At 33.9% G+C, this 4,501-nt stretch overlaps 1 long non-coding RNA gene across 1 annotated transcript; it reads right to left on the minus strand.

Moving 5' to 3' along the window:
- Nucleotides 1-1,637: 1,637 nt before the first annotated feature.
- Nucleotides 1,638-3,472, minus strand: LOC147944931 (uncharacterized). The gene is made up of 4 exons (XR_015557995.1): nucleotides 2,842-3,472; nucleotides 2,554-2,615; nucleotides 1,899-1,967; nucleotides 1,638-1,815 (listed from the first exon to the last, which is right to left on the minus strand). It is a non-coding gene; the product is annotated as an uncharacterized LOC147944931 (long non-coding RNA).
- Nucleotides 3,473-4,501: the final 1,029 nt, after the last annotated feature.

A 4,501-nucleotide genomic window follows, 5' to 3' on the forward strand; every position in this document is an offset into this window, starting at 1 on the left:
AAACACTACCTGCAACAAGAGAATGAAAAGCATATGCGTACTAGACAGAAGAAGCAAGCACGAATCAGAGCTCTATATAAAAACAAAGTAATATGATAAATAATATCACAACTAACATAACATAATATCACAACTCAACATCAATCAGAGCATCAACAAACACAGCAACGTGCAAAAGGGATGACAAAACAGCGAGCAACGGCGATTTCAACCCTGAATTTTGAGCTAGAACCTTAGAATCAGATCTATGGAAATAAGAAGGTGAAAAGTCTCACGTGTGGCTCAATGGGTTCCCCGTTGATGTTTCAACGAAACTCGATCTGTTCCCGCCAACGTTGGTCACGGCGAATCCATCGTGATATGAGGCTTTAGATCGCTTGGTTTTTGGTTCTCGGTAGGGTTTCGAAGAATTTCGAAGAAGAAGAAGAAGAAGAAGAAGAAGAAGATAATGAAAGAGATGATAAAGACAAGGGGAAGAAGTTTTAACCAAACGAAAAAAAAAAAGAAGAAGATTTTAGCCGTTTGATTTAACTCATCAACGGTGGAGGATAAGCCAAAGTCCAATCCGCGTCTCTATGGATTAGCCAATAAGAGGTTTTCTCCTTTATTTTGTTTTTTTATTTAGTTTTATAATTTTTTGTTTAGTTTTGATGTATGAGTATTAAAGGTTTAGACTTTATAATATAGGGTTTGGAATTTAAGTTTTAGGAATTGAAAATTTTAGGTTTGAATATATATGATAATTGAATTGATAATTTAGAGATTAATATATAAGTAACAAGATATATATATATTAAAAAGATTGAAAATGTATTAAAATATATATATGTTACACATAACTGATTTTTATAATTAATTTGTATATTTGTAATATTATATTTATTCATATTTTTATGTTATTATTATTACAAAATAATTTTTAATACATTTTATTTTGTTAATTTATAAATAATGAATTTTGTTTCAAGATTGAACTCTAAACCCTAAACTCTATACCCTAAACCCTATACCCTATACCCTAAACCCTAAACCATTAAGGATATATGGTTCAATCTTGAAACACATTTCACTATTTTCAATTAACAAAATAAATTTAATGCAATAAAAAACATTAAAACTTTTCACTTAAATTATGTTTAGAAATTATGAACCTATGAGACATTAGTATATTAGTATATTTTTTGATTACATGTTACATTAGTTAATTGTATAATCCATAGTTACTTGTATATATGTTTGACCCAAAAAAAAAAAAAGTTACTTGTATATATATTTTAATTTTGTGTTATGTATTATATATATGTCTATATATTTTTAAAATTTTGTGTTCGATGGTTTTATTTGTATTTCATTAATTTAATTAATAAAATATGTTTAAGATTGAACCTAATTTAATTAATACGTAGTTTGTTTTTAAATTGTCAAAGTATTCATTGAAATTATAGAATAATTCATGCTTTAGTTGTCCAATTTAGAAATATTAACTACACGGTTAATTCCACATATTAATTTGTCATATTTGAGGTTTTTCTTGGTTAGCAATTTAAAGGTAGTTGTATGTACTTCTAAATGTACAGTCTAATGAAATTAAAACCATAAAAATAAACATTGTCGAAACATATTCCAGGGAGTAGTCATTGAATCAAAGTATTTTTTTTTCCTTTTTATTTGGTCTTGAATCAAATATTTAAAGCTTAACATTTTAAAGTAAACAAAATATCCAAAGGGAGTAGTCAAGTCATTAAATCAAGTATCCAAAGCTTAAATTTCTAAAGTAAAGCCACAAGTTTTTCCTTTCAGTATTGGTTTTTGAACCTGCACATAGACACAGTAGAAAATAACAGTCATTAAAATTGATGCACATAAAGAGATTATGCAGATGAGGATTTGACACTTACTTCTCGTGTAGTTCCTTAATAAGTGTTTCTTGTTCTTTGCTAAAGGAACTCACTCTCTTTCTGGTGATTCTGTTTCAAAATCAATAGATAAAAGCCGTTATCACAGATCCATCGGATGAGAACAGGGCTAGTTAATGCTAATGACAAATATTATAAGAAAAGCATCCAGTCAAAATATTATACAAAGAGATAAATTAAGAAGGCATAGACAGAGACATAAATTGTTAGAAAAACTAGAGATCGGAACGTATAACCTGTAGCAAGGATCCCATAGTCTATACTCGACTTCTTGTCCAGCAGTTAACAATCACAAGACCTCAATCTAAATCTGGAACTGGAACTCTCAATTCCAAGAGTCAGCAGACAGCAACTTTCACAAATTTTAGAAACTAAAACAGATATCATAGTCGCTGCCATCTCATTGCCTCAACAAATTTATTTTGCCAAATCAACAAATTTTGGAATCATTGACTAATCAAAAACAAGAATGAATAGAGTAACCACAAAATCCAGAAAATTCCCAATCATCAAAGCTAGACTCACTGACACTGTTTAAGCCATGCCTTACATTATCAGTTTTCCTCCATCCAGAATATAACAAAGCTTCATATAATCTGTCGAGTAATTTTCTCAACAGGAAAAGAAGAATAATCACCGAGATTTGTTGAATGTATTGAGCCTTGAGTCTGTGAAATGAGAATTGTTGAATGTATCACCCTGTTTCACAATGAGAAACCAAAATCAGAGATTCAAAGAAGAAACATGAGCAACAAGATACAAGTCAATTTCTATAGATATTGTACTCATGAAATATATCATCTTACAACTCCACACAGAATCTAAAAGGCATGTCATCACTTCTAATCAACAAGAGTTCTTACAATAGCAAGTCTAATAAGTGATAAGCAAATAATCAAGTCTGAAAATCAAAAGCAAATTGGACCTGAAACCGTGCGACGACCCGACGGAGAGAGATCGAGCTACTACTTTGCAAAATATGATTGAGAAGAAGGGAAGCCGCCATTGTCGAGTTCAGAAGAGATTGTAAACTGAGAGGGATCGAGAGTGAAAGATTTGACAAACAAATTGGGATCAAGTTTCGAATCGAGTTTCAGAACGGGTTTCAGATCAAGTTTCAGCGAGACAGAAGAGAGAAGAAGCAGAGGAAGAAGAAGAAGGCTTCGAAAGGAGAACCATCGTCTCTTTGTCACCGGTATCAGCAACGAGAATCAAAAGCTCTCGATCTCTTCCACGATTGGCCATCACAGTTGCCGGCTTCTCGTCTCCTATCGCCGAGCAACTCAAGTCGGAGAAGAAGAAGAAAGGAGAGTGAAAGAAGAGAGAAGAGGTGGCTGTTTAACGAGAAATTCAACCTAATCGATCTATTTCTCTTTTAATTCTTTTTTTTCCTCTAAGACGGATTGAGATGGAAAGAGAGTGAAAGAAGAGACAAATAAATTAGGATCGAATGTAAGGTTTCCAATCGAGTTTCAGAGAGAAAGAAGAGAGAAGAGATGGCCAAAGTGTTTCACCAGTAATAATTAATGTAACCCTAATCGATATATTCCTCTTGTAATTTTTTTTCTATTTTTTTTTTGTGTAGTAACTTATAAATTTTTTGGAGGCAACGAAAATTTCACTTTCCCGGTTACCTCTAAGATAACGTTTTCATTATCATTTATGCTATTGTAGAACTAAAAACTAGGCACCACTACAAAATGTTTTCGCGGTAATCCTATAATAGCGTTTGTCTTATTAGAAACGCTATGCAAATTTTCTCAAAACTCAACTATAGCAAAACTATTAAAAATGCTATATTCTAATGCTATTAATACCCTTATTTCCTGTAGTGTTTGGACTTACCAATGCACCGGCGGCATTCATGCGATTGATGAATGAAGTTTTCCACGATTATCTGGATTGATTCGTGATAATATTCATCGATGACATCCTGATATATTCGCGTAGTGCGGAGGAGCACGCGGAGCATTTGAAGAAGGTTTTGGAGAGGCTAAGAGAAATGAAGCTGTTCGCTAAGTTCAGTAAGTGTAAGTTTTGGCAAAGGGAAATTGGATTTCTAGGACACCAAGTTTCGGAGTAAGGTGTGTCCGCCGACCCAGAAAAGATTGCCGCAATACAGGATTGGCCGAAGCCAACGACCGCATCGGAAGTTAGAAGTTTCTTAGGCCTTGCAGCCTATTACCGGAAGTTCGTAAAAGGGTTTTCATCTATCGCGAAGCCTTTGACGCGACATACCGGGAAAGGAGTACCTTTTATATGGAGCGAGGAGGTAGAAGAAGCTTTCAGGAAGTTAAAGGGAGCGCTGACATCGGCACCAGTGTTAGCCCTACCTGAGCCAAATCAACCATATTCTGTGTTTACAGACGCGTCAAGAGTTGGAGTTGGATGTGTGTTGATGCAAGGAGATAGGGTGATTACCTATGCATCTAGACAGTTAAGGAAGCATGAAGAGAACTACCCCACACATGACCTGGAGATGGCAGCTGTAGTGTTTGCATTAAGGATATGGAGATCATATTTGTATGGAGAAGCTGTTCAGGTATTTACAGACCACCAAAGTCTTAAGTACTTGTTCACGCAAC

Source organism: Camelina sativa, chromosome 5, assembly GCF_030686135.1.
Source record: "Camelina sativa cultivar CO46 ecotype springtype chromosome 5, ASM3068613v1".
NCBI classification, from domain to species: domain Eukaryota; kingdom Viridiplantae; phylum Streptophyta; class Magnoliopsida; order Brassicales; family Brassicaceae; genus Camelina; species Camelina sativa.